General features: G+C 42.3%; 1 protein-coding gene across 1 annotated transcript in view; it reads left to right on the forward strand.

Annotated features, from left to right (window-relative positions):
* The first annotated feature begins 1,582 nt into the window (after nucleotides 1-1,582).
* The window catches only part of C10H1orf21 (chromosome 10 C1orf21 homolog), a 206,801-nt gene continuing 182,289 nt past the window's right edge, over nucleotides 1,583-26,094 (forward strand). Inside the window, exon 1 of the mRNA XM_005319698.4 lies at nucleotides 1,583-1,948. The gene's annotated coding sequence lies outside the window, so the exon portion shown is untranslated. The remainder of the gene's footprint in view (nucleotides 1,949-26,094) is intronic.

Consider the following 26,094-nt stretch of genomic DNA (forward strand, 5'->3'; position numbering starts at 1 on the left):
CCACCTCATTTTATCTTCCATTTACTTTCACAACAAGCTTGTGAAGAAGGAACTACTAGTTATCAATCCCATCTTACAGATGAGGAAAAAGAGGGAAAGATATCAAACAAGTTACCAATGGGAACAGGGATGGTGGCTGCCAGCCCCTGATTGAAACTCAAATGTGTCTACTCTCCCCTCTTAACCACTCCTTTTCAAGTGGCTACACTACAAAGAATTCGGGTTACAAAGAAAAAATAAACTAGAAAATGTATAATAATAATAATAATAACAAAGAATATCCAAGTTTCATTGCAGGAACAATGTGACACTAGCCCTTCAGGCTGATAAAAAGATGGAAAATGGGAAGACCATTTAAAAAAAAAAAAGCTAATTTCCTAGACATTAATGGGTGATTACTAAGTCATTTCATTAAGCTGAATTATGAATTTGCTTTTCAGTTAAGTGTCTCATCACTGCCACTGCTCTGTGTCTCTTTCCACTTCCAACTTCATCTTGACCAAACGTGGGAAACGACTGGGTTTGTGAGTAATCCGCGAGGCCCTGGGAGGACCTTTTGCCTCTATTGTTTTCTTGGGTGTCCTCACTCTGGGTGCCTGACATTCCTCGCGTGTCTAAGGCAATCAAGGAGCAGTGAAGCGCGGGGGAAGCAGCACAAAAGACATCCAAGGCTATCGGTGTAGGGAGATCAATTCAGGGCTCACTTCAAACACCCAGCATGCCAGGAGAGGAGAAAAACACGCTTTTCCAGAGAGTAGGAAATTGGTTGACCTTCTGTGAGATGCCGCAAAGAACTGGACGCATGAAGTGGTGGACCGTGATATTTTTAGACCCCAAACCATCCCCCAGCAGGCGCAGCCCCAGCCCTTGGGTCCTAGGAGGCCAGCAAGGGGAGAAGGGCGCGGGGCTCCGGTCTTGCCTTCCAGCGAAGCGTCCACCCAGTCGCCGGTGCTTCATTCATCATGCAGGCGCCGCAGCTTCGGGGCAGGGTGGAGACGGTCGGTTGGCCCGGCCAAGGAGGCTGGCTGCGACCGCAGGTCCAGCGTAGCCTGGGAGGGGAGGGGCCGCGCGCAGGCTGAGGATGCCCAGCCTTCTTCCCCCGACTGCTGCCACCAGGCACAGCCGCGCGCTGGACCCGGATCTCCCGCAGAGCTGAGCCCGCGCGGGCTCGCGAGCAGTCCCTCGGCTCCCACGTTACCACCCAAGTGACAGGCCCAGGAAGGCCACAGGGACTCAGCTTTGCAGTCCGAGTCTCCTCTCCAGTTGGCCTCCCCGCGCGAGCGCGCGCGCGCGAACACACACACGCACACGCACACGCACACACACACACACACACACACACACACACACACACACACACACACACACAGATATCCCTCCTGCAGCCCGGCGGCCCCCGAGCCCGCGCCCCAGCCCTGCCTCCCCAGTGCGCCGCGCCCGGGCGGCCTCCGCAGGCCCCTCCCCGGGGGAGGGGAGCAGGACGCGCGCGGGAGCCGGGCGCGGGGAGGGACTGGCGGCGGGGGAGTGTCTGGCTGCCCCCGCCCCTCGAGTGAGTGACTGGGCGAGGAGGTCCCCTCCCTCCCTCCTTCTCGGTCCCCTCCCTCGCTCGCTCCCAGCCAGCTCCCGCTCGCTCCCTGCCCACTCTCGGGGGGACGATCCGTGCCGCGGCCGCCGCGGCCACCGCTTCTTTCACACTTTAGTTGGGAGCTGCGCGCCGCGCTCAGTTACTGGAGAGCTGGCCGCGCGCCGCCGCCTCCTGCACGCACGCACGCGGGCCCGGCTTCGGGGTTTTCTGCTGTTACTCCAAGCAGCTGGGAGGAGGGGGAGACCCGGACACACTGTGGGGAGGAGGAGGAAGAGGAGGAGGAGGGAGGAAGAAAAAAGGCGAGGAGGCAAGGGGCGGGGGGCGGGAGGCTTGCCACCTTCAGCCCCCCCGCGAGCGCCCAAGGTAAGCGGGAGCCATCACCAGCCAGCCTTGGGGCGGGGGGAGTTGTCGCCGCTGCCCGCCCGGGCTTGGCTCCCCCGGCATCCCCGGGTAGGTTGGGAGGGAGGCCTGCGGGGTGTCTGCCGCGCGGAAGGGATGGGAACCGCGGTCGTGGCGCTGCCGGCGCTGTGCCCGGGCTGGGGCTGCTGCTGGTGCGGGGCTGGTGGGGCTGCTGCAAGGGACGGAAGCTTGGGTGGGGGAGCTGCAGGGGGCGTCTGCCTGCCGGGGTGGAGGGGCTGGGATGCGGTTGGGGCTGCTGACGACTTTCGTCACATCGAGGCCTGGGTGGCTGGTGTTAGACACCCCTCCCTTCCCACCCGCACCCCCTGCCGCCCTCAGCCTTCCTGCTCTTCTCTAGCTTTGCCTGTAAGCACTGTACTTTGCACGCCGGAGCTGCAAAGAAAAAACAAAATTTAGATCCTTTGCTAAGTATCCAAGTCCTTCTCTTCGCTCGTACCGACTGATGTGTTTATGTGGGTGGTGGGATTCCGGGGTTCCTGAAGTTTTGACCTTTCCGAGGTGGCTTGTTTCTGTGCATGTTTGCCCTCCTCGGCGTATTTATCATTCGTGCTCATTCGAGCAGCCAGAGGGTGCTTGGTTATTGTGTACGAAACAGATTTCACTCCCCTCTGCAGGCAGTTTGCGAAGTGCGGCCACCGCCGCGGCTGCCTTTGGTCTGCTGGTTAATGCCCTTCCCTATCATCCACCCTGCCCCCCCTCTCTCTACAGAGGGATTTTTTTTCCTTTCCCTTTCCCCACTTACTGTTTGTGTGAGAGAAGTCCCTGGGCTCAAGGGCTCTCCACCCATTCATTTCTTTTCTAAAGCTGTGAATGGCTCAGGCATCTTGGTAAAAATTGGGGTGGTTTTCTTTGCTCCAAGAGTTGCACGGTCAAAGATAAAAATATACCCACATAAACACGCATTAATCCTGAGAGATGGCAAGCACAGTTTGAGAGAGAAGTGATTTATTTCCAATAGGAAGTTGACAGCCTATGAGGTACCTCCATGCATGTGGGGTAGGAAAATTGTTTTAAAATAGATAGAGCTTATGTTCTCTGGCTGGAAGACAGCCATAAGTTCAGTTATTGGAGCAACTCTGAAAGTGATACGCCCTGATCAACCAGAACCTCAGTGAAGACACTTACTGTGACTCAGACTTGGGAGGGGGCTGACACACCATAGATTCCAAGCAGTACTTTTGTTTTTCTTTTTTCTTGTAGACCATTTGGGGAAATGACAAGTTCATTACACAGACATATGTAGCGAACCTTCCTGTTCAAGGGGATGGGCTCACCTTCTACCTAATGAGAATAACCTTTCATTTTGGTAAATTTGGGATGTACCAGGATGGGAAAAATCATGGGTGGAGAGGGCCTGAGCTACTTCAGCTCCAATGGGGGAAGAAGATGTTTCTGAGGGTCTTTTAGGTCCAAGATGCTGAATTTGGGGTTTTTCTTCCCCTTTTTTTATATTACTAGAGCTGAGTTATAGGATCAGTAAGAACATGTTCTGTATTGGTTGTTTAGAAATGCTGGTGATCAGACATGGAAATGAATTTGGACTTGATCACCTATTTTTGTTTTGCTGCTTATAAAGTAGGAAGTGCTAGTGTGATAGAACAACCCAGTGTATTTATAGGCATTATACTGGTGCTGGGACTAGCACTTCGTGGATCACAAATGCAGCACTGAAATGTAATCTCCCCTAATGTTTCCTGCTTTGCAGACCCAGCAGAGAACTGCTCTAGAGGGCTGCTGGGAAAGTCATGAAGACAAGGGATTGGTGGATGCTGCAGGAGGGGTGAGGTGCCCATGTTGTCTAGATGCCCATCTCATCTGGGGAATAGTTCCCCTCCATTATGGCCTTAGGTGGTAGAGAGGATTCATATCCTCCCGTGTAAAAAGTTCATCCTAAAAGGATGTGATGGTTCTAGCTTCCTTCTTCAGCGCTGACTCAGTTTCACTTTGAGTTGAGAGAACGGATTTCTGTTTTCTAAGCCAGTCAGTAATTCATCCTTCCTCCCCTCCCACCTTATTTTGTTTTACATGGATTTTTGGCCACTGTCAAAGGTGATCTGGGCGTCTTGAAGCAACACAGGGTATAAATCAAGGGTTTGCCCATTAATTCTTGCCATTTGTGGTGGCTGATTAAAACACTGGACCAAGGCATTGTTCGCAGGTTGCTGGGGCCTCTGCACCGGGTTGAATTTGGGATCAGGCAAACTCTTCCATGTTATAGTCATAGCAGCTTGTTCTAGGCCCTTTGAGACCCCCTTCTACTGGATATGTTTTTTTTTTTTTTTTTTTTTTTTTTATCAGAAAAGACAGCAGCAGGGGCTGGGACAGGGAGTGTTACCATTCCTCCCATCAGAACAGGAGAGAGCAGGAGACTTACTCCCATAGGGTCTGAGTATCCCAGGCTTCATTTGAACCTGTTATATCACTTGCAACCATATGAAGCACCTTTTCTGGCACACACAATTAAATACACAGATTATGAGTCTCTCTTGTTTCCTTCCAGCTCTTCTTTGAGAATGGCCCCAAGGAGAGAATATGACAATTAATTCTGGAGGGAGACTATAGAAGGAGATTGCTGACTAACAGAGAAATAGTCCAAACCTCATTGTCTTCTGATACAGTACTTTGTTTTTCTCCAGCTTGTTAGAACTAAACAGAAGGAGGCGGGTGGCATTGCTTTTGGGTGTCTTCAGTGTATCTTCCCTCTTGCTGTTTTGCTGACATCTCAGATTGTGGGCACTGCTTGTTTTAAATGGCTTAAACTGTTTAATTCTGGACCTCCCCACGGTGGAATGAAATCAGACTCATCAGAGAGTTAGAGATGAGGAGAGCAGCACTCCAGTGAGCCCTCTGCATGGTACATTGCTGCCTATCAGTTGGAAGTGAAGATGGGACTTAAAATACCAGTTTACATGAAAATAGTTTAGATATAAAAATTGATATACCCCCACCTTTCAGGAATATATTGACTATGTAAATCAACTCACATACCTTACAAATAGGAATTCACTCAGATATTTCATGAAAATGCAGAAATCTTGAAAACATTATTTTGGAAATGGATCTAATGAAGGTTCCCAAGGTGAATGGAGGGCTACAGGAGACTGTGTCGGTGTGTTTATTAATGTTTTTAGCAAATCAATGCATTTTTTGTTATTTCATAGTTCTTCTTTGAGCTTCAATTTTAAAACCCCATAGCATAGGGGAAGAAAAGTTGTGTTTAAATAGATTCTTGTTGAAACATGGGAAGCAAGTTGCAATAGATAGTATAAAATACTGCTTAGAAAACTTCAAACCAAGACTTGAGTGCAGGAAAAATTGAGACAGTGAAACTCTATTTTTCAAAATGGTGACAGTTTGACTTTCAGATATCATAATTCAAGAGCTTATCTGAAGTGGCATGTAAATTATATATATTCATATTTTAAAGTAGGCAATTATTTAGCTTGACTATTTCAGTTCTGAAGTTTAATTTTACAAGTTACAGTTGCAACAAGAAGCAACATGACATGATGTGGTTATGCAATTAGGACAGGAGTTGTTGGACGGCCGCTGGGCCCGGAGAGACATAGGCATGAACACACATAGTGTCTGCAGTCGCCAGGTTTTAAGAAGTTTCCTTACTTTCTTATTTAGTATGTTGCTGGAAAATGCATGTCCTAGGTTGTGGGCTGGTCCCATAATGTGAGGTTGCTTTCTCCTTTCATGTATAGAAGGACATGTCACTGCCCCTGTCTGAAACCGAAGCTGAGAAGCCTGATGAGCCAGGCTGCTGGAGGGCGGGGTGGATAGTCTCCTTCATCTCAGCAGCCCCCCCAGCAGCTGGCACACAGCTCTGCACTTGGAAGTCACTGGGCGAGTGATCAAATTGAAGGAATTAACCTAATTAGTTAAGATCTGTAATGTGTCAAAACCTTGGAGACATACATTAGATGCAGACATAAATTTTAATAAACCTGTGTGATGGTTTATTAAGAGTTCCCTATTATGCCTCAGGTAGGGTTTTTCTTTTAATGTTGAAACATATTTGACAAGTAAACACATCAAATGTGATGTTCTGTCAGATAACTGGAATTCCTAGTGGGGGGGGCGTCTTCACTTGGAATAGACACAATTTCCCTATTTGACGAATACTCATTTCCTCATGATAGTGGCTTGGCCTTGTTTGTAGGAGGGTTCGGCAATAACAGTGCCTCCTACTTAGCGTGCCTTATGGTTTTCAAGGTCCTGTCTCATCTGACACTTGACTGCAGTCATAGCATTCAGGGTTTTCCATGCTGGGGTCTCTCTTGAGTGCCTGGATCAAGGAGTGGTGGAGACATACCGGAAAGCTCAGGTAGCCCCAGCTCTTGATTTATTACACTCACTGCTGCTGCCTCTCAAGGAACTTGGAAGAAGGAAAAGTGGAGCCCTGCCTTGGTTCATGGAGCTCCCCCAGGCTCCCAGCACCCTGTGGCTCTCTTGGAAATCTCTCCCCTCCCTTGGGCTGACTTGACCTCTTGGTCCTGCCCAACATCCCTTCCACCTTCCTCTTCTTTCTGAAGCTTTTTCATTTCTACATATTTCCATCCCTAAATCCCTCCTGCTTCTTACCCCGCCACCATACTTGAGCCTGCAAGAGGCGAGTCTTCGGTGCCCCAGGAGCTGTTCAGGCATTTCAACCCCTTCTCCAGAGTCACTTTCTCTGGGACTCCGCCCACCTGTTTGTCCAACCCCAGACTTCCTGCTCCCAGCCTGCATCTCCCTTCTGCCCTCGGGCCCCTCGGCTGCTGTCCTACTTTGCCCCACGCCTCCTCCCCTGTTCCTCCCACCCACTTCTCCCCGTCCAGCCTCAGATCTTGCAGCGCTTACCTGCCTCTGCCTGTCTCCCAGGCTCCCGCCATCTGAGCAGATGTGTTTATGGCATTCACGAATTGACAGCCGCATACTTCACGCCTTGTTGGGGGTGGGGATCAGAGCACCCTCCAGCTTAGGGATCTTTGTGTCTTTGTTTTCACTTTTGATTCTCCTGTGTTATATTGTTGACTTTTTAAGCCTCTTAAGCCATTTAATAATAGCCGAAGTACTTTGGTTCTTCACTTAGCTCTTACATCCTCTGTTGGAGGATAGATAAAGGAAATATCTTGATGATTATTGTTATTTTTAAAGATTTGGGACAACAAATCTTGGAAAGCGTTTCTGAGCTTTTCATAATAGCACTCTTCCCAAAGCTGCTATTGCATGCCAGATTCTCCTTGCTAATCACTCAAGTGGAACGGTATATTTAGTATCATCTTCTTTACCCTTTTCTCCCCAGTTAGTTAGATAAATATGACTGTAACTTGAATCACGTTTTCTCCCCCTTCATTGTTGTGGTTTTACTGCTGTTCATGAAAATTTTGTAAAGCTCACAAGGGCACACTTAATGCCAAGTAAAGATTCTTTGGCTAAGACCTAACTTTGTTGATTTCTCCTGTAAGTTTGTAGCCTATGTTGAGTTTATTAGTAAGGTTAGTGGGGGAGGGGGGAGTGGTAAACTGAGGATTACTACTGGAAAAACATACCTCATTAACTTATCGTGTGTGAATGTGGATTGGTCTTTTTAGAAAATTGCACTTGAAAAAGTAGATGTAACGCAAATTGTGCAATATCCTGAGTGCTGTAGGGCTTTTGGAAGAAGGCGCTTTAGGTAAAGCAGGGAGATGATTGTAGTGAAGTAAGACTTCCCTTTCTTTTTCTCTCTCTGTATCACTGAGCTATAGCCCTAGTCCTTTTTTTTTTTTTTTTTTTTTTAGAAAGGGCCTTCATAAATTACTAAGGCTGGCCTCTAATTTATAAGCCTCCTGCCTCAGCCTGCCTCCCCAGTCACTGGGATTATAGGCAAGTGCCACTGAACCTTGCTGAATTCTGGTTGTTTTTTTTTTAATGAAGCTGGTTCTATTCGAGTATGGTGGGTATTGCTGTAGTTTCAGTTCATTGTTCACTTCTCTTGGTGATTTATGGCTTTGCCAGTTAGAGCTGGGTAGGAAAAGGGGACTGAGAGAGAAGTGGGTAGTTTTCACTAAGATATGGGGACCTTTTTTTTTTTTGGTATTGGGGATTGAACTCAGGGGCACTCAACCACTGGACACTGAACTATTTTGTATTTTATTTAGAGATAGGTGCTCATTGAGTTGCTTTGTTCCTCACCACTGCTGAGGCTGGTTTTTAACTTGCAATCCTCCTGTCTCAGCTTCCCAAGCTGCTGGGATTAAAGGTGTGCACCACAGCGCCCGGCTTGGTTGCTAAGGATGGAACCCAGTGCCTCACACATGCTAAGCATGCGCTTTGCTAGTGAGCTACACCCAGCTTTTGGGGACTTTTTTATACTGGCCATCACAGATGCAAGTAGTAAGTGACAGTGTCAGCAACAATTTAGGAGATATCATGTGTGCTACAGCCACCCCTTAAACCCCAAAGTCAACAAGGAGGTCTATGTGTGCGATAGAGCCCCTAGAGTCACACTACCATTTCTTTCATGAGAGGGTCAAGAGGCCCAGGGTGGAGGGAGGAGCTGCTGCAGGTGAGGTCTGCACAGAGCTTTTTCGAGAATAGATAGTTCATACATGCCAAGGAGCGTGTGACTTGAACACTTTTTTAAAAAAAAATTTTGCCAAAAAGTAATTTTCCCAAGATAGTTGTTGTAACAGTTCTTACAGTTAACAGGTTACAAAGGAATAAGCAGCACATACTTTGTCCCATGTCTCAGGCAGACACTATTTTGATGAAGGAATTGACCAACCAGGAACCTTTTTGAGTTGCTTCATATTTGCTGAGAATTCAGTGTTCTGACATGTGTCCAGGAGTCCATGATGGTCTAGATAACAACTCCCCAAACAAATCTTACGCTTAGCTTCAAGGTCTCCCCAACCCCAGCCCTGCCTTGTCTTGGGATATCTCCCTTTTATTGTTTCTCTTGAGGTTGAAGCAGTTTCTCAAATCTCAGCTCAAATCCTATCTTTTTCAAGGAACCCTTTTTCTGCCATAAGATTAGGTTCTCTATTCCTTCCATGAACTCCTGTGAAGTTTATTTTGTCTTTTTTATTTCATTATTTATTCTTCATTTACATTCTTCTTTTTGTGCAAGTGCTGAGGATGGAACCCAGGGCCCCCGTGCATGCTAGGCAAATGCTCTGCCACTGAGCTATACCCCCAACCATCATTTCTAGATTTTTTTTTTTTTTGGCCCCAACCAAATGTAAACTCTTCTATCTTTTCCCTAAGCCTGAAGGGTCAATTGTGCTGAATAAGTAGCTATTGGTTAATTGACAGCTAGTCGTTGATCTGAGGCTTAGGATTTTTTTTTCTTTGAAAATCTTGCTCTCATGTACAAAAAGAGGAAGTAGAGTCTGGACTGAGAAAAGGTAATGGGAATTAGAAAAAAAAAATTGTTGGTCAAGGTTAAGGCACCTAATCTTTCTTATTAGCTCAGATAATTTATTGAACAAACATTTACTCTTGTTTGATGCTTTGTGTCATCTTGGTGCCTGGCACTAGAGAGATGCTGGAGATACAGAGATAACAAGGCCCAGCCCTGCTTTGGTGCGGTTCTCAGATAAGCAGGGGAGTTGACATGAGAACCATGATGTATAGTGAATAGACAGAGGTGCTTTGGGAACTGAGACAAGAAAACACCCAGCTGGGTCTAGAGATAGGCCAGCAGTACACCCCAGTTTCCCTGGGGCAGTCTTGGTTTATTCTCACTGTCCAAATGTTAATCATAGCACCCCTTTACTCTTGAAGGAAGTCCCAGGTTGGGCAATAGGTTATATGGTTCCCCAGCATCGAGAAGTCTAGAAGGCTCCAGAGAAGGAGGTATTTGGGCTATTCAATTGAAAGCTGCACAGGAGTCCTCTGAGCTAAGGCTCACATTTCCAAAAATATTGGGACACTAACATTGGTTCAGTCATTTTATTTTTATCATTTTCCTGTGGACTTGTAGGTTGGTTTGTAGATTGACATCTGGGGTCAAAAGGTTTTGGGGCAGATGGAAGATGAAGTAGGGCATTTCAGGCAGAAGACACACCACATGGATGTAGATCACTGTGGCTGGACTTTCCATGTGTGATGGAAAACTGGGGAGATGAGGCTCTTGGACCATGCGAAGCCTTTAGGTCGTATTATAGGGTTTGATGTTTGCTCAAAATACAAGCAATGGGCTGGGTGTGGGGGAGTCACATGCCCATAATTCCAGAGATTTGGAAGACTACGGCAAGAGGATCCCAAGTTTGAGACCAGCCTCAGGAACTTAGTGAGACTCGTCTCAAAAAACAAAAAGGGATGGGAATGTAGCTCAATGGTAAAGTACCCCTAGGTTAAAATTACCAGTACTCCCCTTCTACCCCCCCCCAAAAAGGAAAGAAAGAATATATATATTCATTCATTCATTCAATGGAAGATGTTGAAAGATTTTAAAGAAGGAAGAAACAGAATTTTCCCACAGATGGTTCTTTTGTGAATGTAGGTAAGCGACTAGAATAGGGACAGAGACAGAAAGGTGAATTCTAGTACCCACTTGGTAGGCCATGCTGAGAGCTGAGTTAATAATCCCTTCCAGTGGAGAAAGGAAGCACTTAGGAGAAGAATTTAGTAAGCAGAATTGATAGGTCTCAGTAAAATTGGGCATTAATCAGAGTGATGAAGGGAATAAAGGATAATTGCAAAATTTCTGGATGGATCCTACTTGAGGTGGGCAGACATGGCGTTGTGTGGGGAAGTAGTAATTAACTCAGTTTGAAATAATGATGTGTTCTCTTAGGTGGAGATACCTGCTAGATCATTGAAATTCTGACCTGAATTTCAGAGGAGAGTTTAAGATAGAGTACAAGCTTGATTTCTCAGGTCCTCCTTCTGGCTCTCTTGCTGCACCACCACTTCTCCCCGACACGTGTTCCCAGTATTATAACCGCACCTTCATTTCTGTGATTCTTTGATGATCATTAATCTTGATAAGATTTTTACCTCTTTTTTTTTTTAATCCTCTCGATTCGAAATGACACCCATCACACAAATGAAGTGCAGCACCTATTTGTTGGAATAGATGAGGGAATGAATCAAAGTTTTTTTCAAATGTGGGGTCACCATTGTGGGTCGATATGAGATGGATCACTCAGACCCAGTGAATTCCAGGAAAGGCTACCCAGTAAGATGTGTGATAGAAAAGGATGGGGATGGAATTTGAAAGGTGCGGGGCCTCAGAGGCAGGAGAACCAGGCCAGAGTGGTGAGTGTCAGGAAAGAAAGAGGCCAGTTCTGGTAGAATTCTAAGCACTTAGAATTCCCGCATGGAGAAATAAAATGATACTGAAGAGGGTTCCTCGGGATTTAATGTCTGTTACTAATAGAGGTGGAAATCTTTACCTTATGTTGGAGGATTCCAGGTATTTCTTCGCTGTTTAAAAGGCTGCCTGGGTACTTTGCATTGTGATGTTATATTGGCTTATGGGGAGTCTGAATTTTTATCACTTTCTTAGTTTTGTATGCCTTATCTAATTTATGCCACCACCTGATGTAGTAAAAATTTGGAGCAATGTTTTGGGAGGATAATGAAACAGCATGTTTAATCATTTATGAGTGTGTGTATTGATTTATAAGGGAATAAAAAAAAATGGGTATTTACATCCCAGCAGATGAATAACCGTCAACAGTAGCGACACACTAAGCTTCAACTTTATAACAAAGGATGGTTAATTGTATAATTCCAGAAGTGGAGGCTGAGAAGCGGTGTCATTAAATGTATGTCATATAAATAGGGAAATCTTTTTTTTTTGCTCTTGACATATCATATTTCATACATTAGATTCAAGTGGGTTATGAACTCCCATTTTTACCCCCAATACAGATTGCAGAATCACATCGGTTACACATCCACATTTATACATACTGCCATACTAGTGTCTGTTGTATTCTGCTACCTTTCCTATCCCCTACTATCCCCCCTCCCCTCCCCTCCCCTCCCATCTTCTCTCTCTACCCCATCTACTGTAATTCATTTCTCTCCTTGTTTATTTTCCCATTCAATAGGGAAATCTTTTGCAGAAATCATCTGTCCTTGTTCTCAGTCTCCACTGAGAGTCTCCCCCTAGAGGTGTGGGAGGCTTCTTGATATAGAGCTTTAGGTTCAACAGACGCTATCCCAGTACATCTTCCTCTATCTGTCTTGGTGATTCTGAATAACAATGGCAATAATTGAAAACAGTAATAATAGAAGCTAACAGATCTTGAGTGCTTACTCTGTGCTCAGGTACTGTTGTTAAGTACATGACATGTATTATCATCTTTAGTGCTTGCAACACTAGTTACAACAACTACTAAGAGGGCCATTGTGTTTGGGATCTTCACCAAGATCTTATGGCTGATAAGTTGGCGGTGCTGAAACAGGAATCTAGGATCTTCTGCTCTCCAGAAAGCTTTTAATGATCAACTACTCTGGGCCAATTCTGCTCTCCCTCTCCCAATTTCCCCTTACCTACTGGATCTTTCTAGAGCCAGTCACAGACATTGTATTATCTTGTCTTTGCATAATAGATATGTCTAAAAGATGAGGCCCCGGGCTGGGGATGTGGTTCAAGCGGTAGAGCGCTCACCTGGCATGCGTGCGGCCCGGGGTTCAATCCTCAGCACCACATACCAACAAAGATGTTGTGCCCGCTGAAAACTAAAAAATAAATATTAAAAAAAAAAGATGAGGCCCCTTTTCTTTTAAAATAACCATAATATCAATATCATACCTAAAATTTTTAAACAATAATTCCTTTGTGTTGAATATCCTGTCAGGAAGCAAATTTCCTTGATTATCTCACAATTGTTTATTTAATGATTACTTTGTCGTATTCAGGATCTGAATAGTTTCTACACTCGAGAGATGAATGCATGGATTTTAACAAAATTTATGTGTTTCAATTCCTTGCACTTATTTCCTTTGAAGCTCAAATTGTCTTTGGTCAGCAGGATTCTCTTTATTTATGTCTTCCATTTTTTATTTTTCCCTCTTCCTTTTCAACCCTAGCAGTTTGTGGAAGAAGCACCCCTTTTGGGGGTACAGGATTCCTTGCATCGTGTAGCTTGCTGATTGCTGCTTCTTTTATTTTCCTCTGTTTCTGATATTTCCTGTAATCTGGTAGTTTGACCTGAATTGGAAGCTTTGATCAGATGCTTGGGTAAAAGTCCATGGTAGAAAGTGTTATGTACGGTCCCTTACGTCACCTCTGCATTTGTGGACACACAGCCTCTTGGGGAAGTTCAGACTGATCATTGGATTTAGGCGTTGTCAGCCTGATTTCCCACAATGAAGTTGTCTCAGGCCCTTAGAAACCATTGGTGGCCACTGTTATTTCAGTAAGGGTTATAAAATCCTGATATTCTGATCTCCCTTCTACATTTGCTAGCTTGAGTTTTTCCCTCAAGAATAACTTAATTGCACCAATTCTGAGGTTACCTTGAGTTCTTGTTTGTGTGGGAAGGTCAAGGCTTGGTTTTCTCCATCAGTTTTAACCACCATCAGCATAAGTTAATTTTCTAGTATTCTCCAAATAAAACCAATGAGGTATTTTTAGTTGTTTTGTTTAAGTATCATTATGAATGCATGGATTTTAACAAAATTTATGTGTTTCAATTCCTTGTACTTATTTCCTTTGAAGCTCAAATTGTCTTTGGTCAGCAGGATACTCTTTAAATTGGCTTCTGAATCTAATAGACTTTGATGGCTTCTTTACTTTCTGGTTTATTATTCAGGATATTCAGGCTATTTCAGACTTATCTTGTACTTTATCTACCCCAGCTCTTCGTAGTGGTAAATAGTATTCAGAGACCAAAGTCTATGTTGTAGGGACTCTCGTTGCCTCAGGGCCAGTTGTTATTTGTAGGTTTTTTTCAGTGGACAAAATTAGAAAAATATATATGTATGCATATCTATCTACTGAGACAGATATAAGCTCATGTGTATGTATATATATGTTTTTATGTATGCATTTGTGTAAGACATTACACATGTACATAAACATACGTGCATTTTGCATATTGTTTTCTGTTAAGTGTAACAATCATCTTTATTTTTTTCCTCTTAGAAAAAAGGTAGCATACTGTAGTTACACATCTTCCCTTTTGCTCTAAAGAACATATTTCAGAGATTACTCTGGAGCCATATATGGAATTTTGTCACTGCATTTTACAGCAACAAAAATTCTGTTGTGTAAATGTATCAAAGTTATTTATTTGGATAAACTAGGTTGTTTCTAGTGTTTTGATTTTGCATTGTAGTGAAGAGCCTTTATTTTTGTTGAGGGGGGTTTATTTGCAAATGAAGCTAAAACCTGAGCTGAATTAGATGCATAGTGGAACTAACTGTGTAATGAACAACAGCCTTGGGAATATTTATGTTGGTGCCAATCTATCTTTACAATAGTTTTCTAGAAGTGGAGTTGCTGGATCAGAGGATAAATGCATTTCAGTTTTGCCAGATATGGTATTCCCTTCCTGTCCTCAGGGTATAGTTTCACAACCCCATTTGGAAGTGTGATTTAGTACTACTAAATCCTGTAAATACAGTTTTTTTCCTATATGTTCATATCTATGGTAAAATTTAAGTTACAAATTAGGAATAGTAAGAGATTAAAATAGAACAATTATAAACATTATACTGTAATAAAATTTATTTGGAACTTGCAAAATATTTATTTCACACTAAGTGGATGCTCACATTTGGTATTTTTGGATCCTCACCAACAGGTATCAGTGAAACCTTTGTGTCTTTGTTATCTAGATAGTGAGAAATGATACTCTTACGCAACTTTGATTTGTATCTTGAATATCATGAGTCGGCTTGAGCTCTTTTTCTTATTTTTATAGATCATTTGCTTTTCTTTTTCTGTGAATTGTCTTTTCATAGGGATATTATTCTTAATATTTGAACTTTTTTTTCAATTTAGCATCTTCTCTTCTTTTCCAATTATGCTTTTTTTTCCTGTTATACAAATTATTTCCCTTGTTGTGGTCAGTTTTATGTCTTTAATTGCCTCATGGATTTGAGTTGGTTTGAAAAAAATTCCCTTACTTCCAGGTTATAGAACAGCACTGTCCAATAGAAATATAATCCAAACCATATCTGTGCGTTTTCAACAGCTACCTTAAAAAAAAAAGTAAAAAGAAACAGGTGAAATTAATTTTAATAATATATTTTATTTGATCCAGTATATCAAAAGTATTATTTCAGTGAGTAGTCGATATTTGAAAGGAATTGGATATTTTACATTCTTTGTTTTCTGCAGTAAATTTTTAAGAATGATTTGTGTTTTAACTTTTGACATACCTCAATCTGGTCACTAAACTTTTGTTTTAAATGTTTTATCTGTATTTAGATTTCACATATCCAAGTTGTTCCAAGTGTACTTGAAAGTTTTCCAGTACCTGAATCATCAGTTTTTCAATTTAAATATAAAGTTAAATGAAGTGATATTCAATTCCTCAGTCACATTTGCCACATTTTAAGTGCTCAGTAGCCACCATTGGACAGTGGCCGCCATTTTGGAGAGCATTATGATACGTAGGGTCTCTCATATTTTCTTCTAGTACTTGTGTGGTTTTATCATTAGCATTTAAACCTCTGACCTTATTTTGATGAATGGTACTGGAAATGGATCTAGCTATCTTTTTTCTACATGATTATCTGGGTTTCACAAACATTATTAAAAAGTTCATCTTGACCCACTGATTTGAGATGTGCTTCATTATAGAATTAATATCTGTAAATAATCAGCTGTATTTTTGCATTTTCTATTTAGTTCTGTCCCTTCATGCTCCACTGCCTGCTGGGTTAATCACAGAACTGTATAATATGTTTTAATATTATAACCATTCATGGTGCGATGTATCTCTTGTCTACCAGATTGGCAAACCTGTCAATCTCAGGCTGTTGGCAAGAATGTGGAACAAAAGGAATATGCATATGATGCTGGCGACATTATAAATTGGTACAGTGTTTTGGAAAGAGGCTTGGAATGTTTTGCAAAATGATCCTCTGATTCCCCTTAGCCATCAGCATGGCAGGGCATGCTCTTGATTGAGTAGGTAAGGCTGGAGTGGGAGAGTTTTTCTCTAATAACTCTGTTTGCCATGCAAATATTATAATTTTTTTCATTTGAGTTGGGTCACGTAAGAGCTTAAACTCTGACACATGTGTGAGGACGAACAGAGCAAGCAGAGCCATTCATAATAGCAGGACACTTGAAGCAGCCCACGTGTCTATCAGTAGTACATTGAATAAGGACATTGTGCTACGTTCATCTTAAAGCATAGTGAGAGTAACCACAGGTGTGTATGTCATACTATATTATTCTTCTATCTTGCTTCTCCACCCAGCATTATGCTTTTGCGATTTAGAATGTTGAGATGAAAAGTAAGAGAGAAGAATAATGAATGCAGTATGATTCTATTCATGTAAAGTTCAAAAATGCTAAAATAAAGCAATGTATTGTTCACATGTGAGAAGACTGTTCAGAAAAACAAGGGGATGATTGAAATAATCTGCAGGAGGGCTGTAGATTCTTCTGGGGTGAAGGGTAAGTTGTGCTTGGAAGGAACCCACACAACACTTCAAAGGTACTTGTGATGATCGGATTGGTAGGTAGGTACATAGATACTTATTTTGCTTTTATACATTAAGATAAATGTGTATCACGTGGTTATTTTTTAACAAGAGAAACAAAACAATAACAAAAATCCAGACCCAGGAATAGGCCAACCAGAACTCAAATAACCAAATTTATGCTTGAGAAGAACTTCTGTCAGGTATGAAACACGGGCTCTTTTTCTTATTTAGCAGCAGTAATGTTTGATTGGTTATGTGGAAGATCGAAAACAAAAATTTGCTTTTAGTGTCTGTGTCAAGCAGCGAGAAATCTGTCATCGTGTGGTATGCACACTTAAGTAACTATTACATGGTACAACTAGTCATGTGTTTGTGGGTATTTTGACATTAAGTAATTTTTTTGGTACCACTTACACAAAAATATCATCATGGCCAATTGTTGGTACCAGCAATTGAATCCAGGGATGCTTTACCCCTGAGCCCTTTTTTATTTTTTATTTTGATAGAGGGTCTCATTAAGTTGCTTATGACCTCCCTGAGTGCTGAAGCTGAGTTGGAACTTTGAATCCTCCTTGCCTAAGCTTCCCAAGTTGCTGGGATGGCAGGTGTGTGTCACCACGCCTGCCTTCATCATGGCCAATTTTAAACTTTATTTATTGAGAGAAGATCATTGAAGCACGTGCTTATTCAGCATATGTTGTATACCAGATGCAGCATGTGCACTAACTCATTAATCTGGAAAATAGTCCTCTGAATAATTAGGTACAATGTTCCTCTTACGGATTAATAAATTGATATTCAGAGAGAGTCAGCAGCACGTCCAGAATCACACAGGAAATACATGGTGGCATTTTAATGCAGATTTATCTGGTTTCAAAGCCCATTTTCATAAATTCTGTTCCAAGTGTCTTATTAAGAACTTCAGATGTTGAGACCCATCCCAGGAAATTTTGTTTCAACTGTTCTCAAAATTTCAGAGAAGGAAATCCCTGACTATATTGGGGCAGTTCTTGCAGTATCTAAATGAGTTTTTTTTTTTAAAGAATAAGTTATACTTCATGTTTGTACACCATTATTCTATCCTATTGTATTTATTTATTTATTTGTTTGTTTGTTTTTATGTGGTGTTGAGGACTGAACCCAGTGCCTCACATGTGTTAGGCAAGTGCTCTACCACTGAGCCACAACCTCAGCCCGCTAAGGGAGTTCTTGCTTCTCTGTAGTACCATTAGGCAGTTGATCTCCACCCCTCTGACTTTTACAGATTTGCAGGCCTTAAAGAATTTGATTGACTGGACTGTGGGAAACTTGCCTGGGTTTCTCTCCTTAGTTTTCTAGTATGAAGCCTTTCCTAGATTTGCATCCTCAAGATTAGCCTGAACTACAAAACCTGTCTCTGGTCTGCCTGTGCAAAACCTTTGCAGTCCATTTTCCCATTTTTGCATTAAGACTATATGTGTCTATTTCTCCAACTTGTCAGACTTTAGTACCTCTTGTGGTATCTTCATTCTAAAAGAATAACCTGTGTACCCCAGATTGTAATAGCTAATTAAACTTATTCCCCTCTTTTATCTGTGTCATTAGTTAGCGTGTTTTTAATCAGACTCAGCACTAATAATTCTTTTTTTTTTTTTGCTTTGAAGTCTGTAGATGATTATCTCCACAATTCTCCTGTTCCTACCAATCCTTCCTTCTGATATTTTCACCAGAATATGCTGCTGATATAAGGGATGGGGTGGGAAGTATGCAAATGAGCATTTGGTTGCTAGGGAACCATTTACACAGAACTGGTGACTTCCACCAGTTATGTGGAAATCACTGAGGAGCTGCCTAGGGTCTCTGGCCATTCTCTTTACATTGGTGCACCTCCAGCTTTGAGCTGGCAGACTTTCCTGGGCACCTCGGGCTTGCTGTTTCAAGGGAATGAAAATGACAGTAAAGCTGGCATTGGGGCTGGCTCAGAGGTAGAGCACCTGCTCAGCATGCACAAGGTCCTGGGTTCCATCCCCAGCACCAGCAAAACAAAAAATGATTTTCTAATCAAAAGGAGGTCAGCATAAGAGAGAAATGATAAATTTCTCTTCTGACCTTTTTGATCTGTGGTTCTTTGTGTGCCACTCCATGCCCAGGAGGAGAGAGATTTTATAATGACTCTGAAACCATCTTTATATGTTCTTCCTATTTTCATTATGTTTGAGTCTCTGCCAAGTTTGCTCTAGGTTCGAATGTTGAGGAAAATACTTTCTTCTAGTACAATCTCTTTTAATTTTTTTTTTTCCTTTTGTGGTGCTGAGGCTGGAACTTAGGGCTTCACACATGTGAGGTGAGCCCTTCACCATTGAGCTGCATGCCCACCCCCTCCTTATGTCATCTCTAATGAAAGTTCGATGATGCTGTTATCTCCAGATAAAATCTCTTACATGTGTTTTGATTTTTCACTTTTTAAAAATCATCATGTCTCAGACTACTCAATTAAAAAAAAGTGAACCAGATTTTCATTTAGAGAATCAGATAAACTCCTGTGATGAGCAGGGAAGTAAATGAGTGTATCCAGAACGGAAGTGCACTGAGGTGCATCTTGGCTACCTGGTCAGATCACGTTGGGGGCCATTCTTTAGATCTTAAATGTCAATCACAATTATAGTGAGGGCAGGGGAGAAATGTCCTTAGAAAAGAAGGAAAGGAAACCTTGATATTTATGACCAAATAATCATCATAATGGTTCTTTGGAAGATAGAATTTGCATTAGAAGATGTGGCAGGTTACTTGCTCAGTGCCATGGAGGCTCAGAATCACGAGGGGATGCATCTGGATTAGTGCCCCTTGTCTCCACGCAGCCTGAAGATAACCTCCAAATGTACACTGTGAAATGCATTCACAGTGTTTTATCTTGATTGCTCCTTTAAAGGGCTGTTCAGGAAGGACCTGAACCTTCTCTGTCTCTTCCTGGGGCTTTGAGGGGCCAGCCACACCTGTGAGGAGGAGTAAGAGGAAATCTGGGCGGCCAAGCTCCAAATTCGGATGAGTTCATCAGAGTAAATGCATTTCCCCCTCTTTTGATTGTTTCTCACCCCTGCTTCTCTATGGAGTTGAGTCTTTGATGTGGAATCAACTATAGCTATACCATTTTATATGTCTAAAATGAGGGGGAAAATTAAATAGGTATCTAGGTGGCATTTCCCATAATTGAATGAATATACAATTGTGTTTAGTCTGGTGGCATTTAATGTGAAAAATTCTGAAAATCTCACAGGAAAGATTTTCTTTTGCAGCTGCATGAACAGCCCCCGCCCTGCTTACCGGTCACATCCTGAACTCAGCCGTATCCACTTGGTGCAGTGTAGACACCTGTTAAACAAGCGAGTGCATGTTAGTCCAAAACCCACAAGCACTGTTTCCTCCAGAAGCCAATAAAATACATCATCCTGGGTGATTTTGATGGTTTTAATAAATCTCTTACCTGTTCACCTGTGAAACATCATGCCTTTGGTGGGAATGGGGGAAAAGGTGGATAGAAGCATTTAAGGAGATGTATTAGGTTGCAAGCAAATCATTCATGGCTATCAGGATACCAAGTGAATATTGTGTTTGACATAGCAATTTATCTTTCTTTTATTGAATGTAAAGAACTCTATATAAAAAGTCCCATCTATCTATCAATCTACGTTGGTTACAGGGAACAGTGTGAAGAGGAACCAGGGTTTAGTTTTTGCACTGCTTAGACAGATGGATTTTACTGTAGTTGGACTAATGAATATCTGGGGAAGAAAGCCATAACCTTCCACCAAGGTGTGTGTGTGGGGGTGGGGGGCCGCGGGGGAGTCTGAAACCGTCTGCTTGGAGCAGGGAGTCTGGGTTCTTATTTGCACTTTTTATTAACATGGCCTCTAACGTTGTTATCTCAGATGATAAACACAAGATAGAGCAGTTGGGGAATTAATAATTCAGTAGGACTGAGATTAGGCAGCTAAGAAAGAAAAAAAAATATCCTAAATAGAAATTACAGCGATTTGGTATCACCTTGTTGAGTAGGTAGCTGACTCAGTACACTTAGCAAAACATTCAAATTGCTGTATTAAAACTGGAAAATGTGTAAGCATTATATTATTTCATCACAGTGGGGGACAGTTTATTTTTGTTGACGGTGGTTGATTCGCAAATCAAACATAAAGCCTGAACTGAAATATTACTTTTCATTAACTAGACAGACAACTAAATGAATTGGTGCTACAGTGGGCACCCTGGGAAGATTTGTGCCTGGAGCAGACCCTACCCCCAAAGACTCCTTCATCCCATCAGTGGGACCCATCTGAGCGGAGAGCCGGCTCTGCTCTACTGGACATCTTATTGCTTTGATTTTATTTTTCATTCATCACTCATTTTGTTGAATCCATATCAACAAAGGATTATCATTTGGATCATTGGCCAGGGCCTGCAGCTTTGCTAAATTGAGCTATCAGTTGAAACGTTCATTATCAAGGAGGGATTTTTTTTTTTTTTTTAAATCTGAGTGAGGTGTTGGTGAGGAGTGAGAAATTCCCGATTAGCACTTGGAAATGGGAATAGTGCATGAGCTGCTGCTAGCTAGATTGAATGTCAAGGCATGTCCTCCCCAGGCTCTGCCATCCTTTGGGAATAGTCGTCTGACATTTGAAAAAAGCATTTGTAAGGCTGGTCAGGTTTCGCCACCCCTTCTGCATCCCAATCTGATGAAGTCTCATGCATAACAAGAGTGGCCAGTTAGGGTCCTTTCATTGAATTTTGACAATGGTCCCTCAGAAAAGTTTAGAACAAAGGCTGTGCCTCTGTCACATAGCTGTTCTGGCAGGGACCTCTAACAGGTGGGTTTGGATGTCAACATTCTTTCTACCACATAGCAGAGAAGGTGAAATATGGGCAGTTTCCAACTCGTTTATCTCCTATTCATCACTTTTCTTTCTCACTCAGTGTTCAGAGAAAACTTTCTTCCTTAGTGTTGTGATGACCTTGGCCTAGCAGGGGGCTAAAGTGGGGTGGGCTCTTGCTCTAGTTTCTTCTTAGTTCAGATGAGGTTCAGCTGAGGAACCCAGAAATAGATTGCTCATTCTCGGTAGAAGGTTCTTCAAATGTCAGATGGGCTTCTGATCTTGACCTTTTGTAGGAAGAAATCGCCTCCCAGTATTGAGGGAGTAAGTGAATTATGGTAGTGATGGAAATTTGGGGAGTGTATAATGTGGGCTGGAGGTGGGGGGGGATGTCTGCAGAAAGTGACCCACAGGCAGATCTTCAGCTCCAGTACTGTCTTAGGTGGCTTACTAGAATAAAGGGATTAGTAATAGAAAATCTTGGTGAATTGAAACAGATAGAATGTGATATTGACAGAGTAGAACTCTTTTTGATTCTTTTTTTTTTTTTTTTTTTTGGTACAGGGGATTTAACCCAGGGATGATTTACCACTGAGCCACAGCTTCAGCCCTTTTGGGACAGGGTCTCACTAAGTTGTATAGGGCCTCGCTAAGTTGCCGAGGCTGGCTTTGAACTCGTGATCTTCCTCTTGGTCATGAATTGGTAACTCCTTGCAGGGTATCAGTTAACTGGCAGAGGAGAACCTTGATCTGCATGCTCTGCCCCACCTTAGAAGCTCATCTTCCACCTCCCATACCCTGGTTCGTTTCTGAAGAAAGACTGCTGAGTTGAATTCAGTGTTGTGACGCCAGGGGCTCTGGATAGTCACTGTCACTTCCCATCTCAGTGATTTACTGTCCTAAGCTCTTCCTCTGGTTGGCCTTGCTCTTATTTATGTTCCCTCCCTAGCAGCATTACCAAGGAGCTACCAGTAGAAGAGAAACAAAACTTTGATATAAATTGGTGTAATGGCAAGGACAGAAATACAGCAGGATAGGGATAAAGTATGAAAAATTGGCAAACATGAGAAATAAAAGTGATGTATTAACCTGTTCTATGGAGAAGAAGCTATAGAGACAGTAGGAAATTTATTTTTCAATATGAATGGAAATAAAGCATCTGATCAGATATTTTAAAATAGTATCTAGTAAGTATATTGCAATGTTCTTTTTTATTTATTGTTCTAGTCAATAAAAGGGAAAAAACATGTTATCAATAAAAGATCTGTGGACTAGTTTGGCTGTTTAGGAAATACAGCTCTGGAGGTAATGTCCTGATAGTTACCGAGGTAAAGATGTTTGGAGTAGTTAGAAATTAGGGTATGCTGAAATACAGGATGTTTTCCAGGGAGATTCTTGGATTTTATGCTTTCATCCTAAGTTTTGGAGATGTTGAATGAGTTTGACCAAATTGGTAATAGCACAAGAAATATAGTTTCAACCTTGGTTTGGTTTGTGATGTTGAAACAAACCTGGTCCGTTTGTTACCAGGCAGACATATTTGTGTAAACCGAAATAAATCACAGTAAACTTTATTTGGACAAAGGTTCATGATGGTGTTGAACACAAACTTGTAGTCAGTCTTCAGATTTTCTTCTAATACAGCCTTTATCTGATGCATTGAAAGGCTAATTTGCCAACAATATTTGTTCCCTAAATTTCTGCATCCACCAGAGTCACTTCCCTTAGGCAACACCAAAACCCTACATTGAAATGAAATTTTTCCAATTTAGACAAAAATGCCCCATTGATTGTTTTGTTTTGGTAAGAGGGATTGAATCCAGGGGTAGTTTACCCTACAGAGCTACATCCCCAGCCCTTTTTATTTGTTATTTTGAATCAGGGTCTTGCTGAGTTGTTTAGGGCCTTGCCAAGTTGCTGAGTCTGGCTTAGCACTTGGAATTCTCCTGCCTCAGCCCTCTGAGTCACTGGGATTATAGATATGTGCCATGACTCCAGCTGGCTCTTTGTGTTTTACTGTCTTTGTTTAAAAATGAATATAGGGAACAGAGGGAAAAGTTTGTGATCAAATGCAAGACCCTTGGGATTCTTGAGGTTCCATCTGGTTACAGGTTTGGTCTTTAAACAGCCTTGGAAAAACCTGCTGGCTTGTCTGAGCTCTTCTGCTGGAGAGTTGGTTCTGTGCATGTCTTCAGAGACCATCAGCTTCTGCTCTATCACAAGCCAGAATTTATCCTTCATCTTCCAAGTTTTCCTTAGAAGGCTCTGGACTGGATGTGAGATACAAACTTATTTGATGTTTTCCTGCTGCGCTAATGATATAGCTGGGATACCTAAAATTATGCAAGAGGATTAAATATTTAGAAATTATTTAATAAGACTATTCATCATCTAATAAAATCTCAAAGAGAAACTGGGAGAAACATACTTTGTATCTACTTCTCTCTTGCTTTATTGTAGAAGTACAGATGACTTTAGGTGACTACTTAAGATGATGGTGGATTCTCTCCTCCTCCTCCTCCTCCTCCTCTTCTCCTTCTCCTTCTCCTTCTTATCTTTTCTTTTCTTTTTTGTTGCTAGAGAATGAACCTAGGGCCTCACGCTTGCTAAACAGGTGCTCTACCACTGAATCCCATCCCCAGCCTCCTGTGTGATAGATTTTGTGGAGAATATTGTCATTGGGTGGTTTTTCCATTTCCATTGTTTTTACTTTTTAAGTTCTTTAAGTTACTTAACCTCCACTTTAGAAGACATCCCTGTGAGATCCAATAAGGATTGTCTTAGAAAATATGAAGCCACATTTAATTCCCATTTAACGGAACATGGTATTGCCACCCCTGTTAAGGCCAGGGAAAGTCACCTCCCAGTGATTGTCAAAGGCCAGGTTAGGTCACCTCCCAGTGCTGTTCACAGGCCAGGAATGGGTCTTCTTGTGTAAGGAATGTGAGCTTGAAGGTGACTCAGGATAGCACAGGTACCTCTCCATGCTTGGGAAGGCCTGCAGCGGGGAAGCAGTGTCTAGATTTTTATTTACTTGCTTGTTTCTTAAAGAAAAGACAAAGAAGTTAAAACAAAAAGGGCGTATAGATCCAACAGATGAAATGGAAAGAAGTTTCTTTCCGTATTTTTTATTGATGCATTATAGTTGTATATAATGGTGGCATTTGTTGTTAACATCTTTTTACTTGCACACAATATAACAATAGAATTTGGCCAATACTATTCCCAGTACTTCCCGTTTCCCTCCCCTGGTCCCTTTACTCCACTGAGAAGCTTTTGATTTATGAGATCCTTTTCCCCTCCTTTCTATTTCTTAATCTTGTCTAGTGTCCATCTGTGAGAGTTTGGCTTATTTTGCTTAACATAATATTCTCAAGTTCCATCCATTTTCCTTCAAAGGATATAATTTCATTCTTTTTTATGGCTGAATAAAACTCCATTGTTTATTTATAGCACATTTTCTTTATCCATTCATCTGTTGATGGACACCTAGGCTTGGATCCAGTATAAGTCTCTTATGGTATTAGAGGTAGTCTGTGGCTGGGCTTGGTGGCACACTCCTGTAACCCCAGCTACCCAGGAAGGGTAAGGCAGGAGGATCCCAAGATCTCTAGTTCTAGTTCAGCCTGGGCAACTTAGCAAGACCTAGTACCAATAAATAAATAAATAAATAAATAAACAAATAAATTAAAGTCTATAAATCTAGCAGCCCTGAGTTTTCCTGTAGTCATAAGAAAGGAAAAAACACTATCAGTTACAAGTTTTAGTTACAAGATAAAAATATACCATTGCTTTGGACAGCTGTGGCTGTTTTTGCTACTCACAGTGTAAAATTTCTCCTTATGAAGGGACACTGCATATTGACACCTTAACTTTGCTGGGAAAACCCAGGTGTCTTCTTGAGCTTTTCTAGAAATAATTCTGTTGATGAGTTCAGGCAGGGAGCATTGTAAGACACCACATTTTACACATCCGGAAGAATTAACTCTCAGGATATAGTCAACTTAAGATCCCAAGAGCAAGTGGAAGAAACCGAATCTCTGCTGCTCTTCTTGCTCTCTGCTCCGTGGACCCGTGTGCTGGGGCGATCCTGCAGTGACCCCATGAGCCGTGCCTGAATTTCTTCAAGCAGAGGAGTGGCTGGAGCTCCATGCATGCTGGGTCACCTGTGTGTGGACGTGCAGAGTAAAATGTATGTGTGAGAAATCCTTAAAATGCTAACCTTTGTCTTGAAACTGCAGAGGTTAAATCTCATCTCACATCCCCATAAAAATCATACAGTGTATTTGTAGTCAGTTCTAGAAATTACTTGAATGAAATCTCACAGTATTAAGAATGACTGAAGTAAGGGAATGAAGACTTGCTTTGGATTAGCATGGAGGTCCTGAATTAACAGGTTAATGATGCGAGAGTTGTGGGTTTTTTTAAGGTTCATTAATGTGTCTGAAATCTGTAGACTATTTCTTTCTTGTTTTGCCCAGCTACAGAGCTTGTCAGTAAATCTCTGAAATAGCGGTAGTCAGATTTGACCATCTCAGGGGAGGATGTTTTATACTGAAAAATACTCAGAAACCTGAGGCATTGGGTCTGAGGATGCGGGTGGCTGTCTCTCCACAGGGATTCTGGCAGAGGGATGTAGGAGATGTG

This window comes from Ictidomys tridecemlineatus, chromosome 10 (assembly GCF_052094955.1).
Source record: "Ictidomys tridecemlineatus isolate mIctTri1 chromosome 10, mIctTri1.hap1, whole genome shotgun sequence".
In the NCBI taxonomy this organism is placed as follows: Eukaryota; Metazoa; Chordata; class Mammalia; order Rodentia; family Sciuridae; genus Ictidomys; species Ictidomys tridecemlineatus.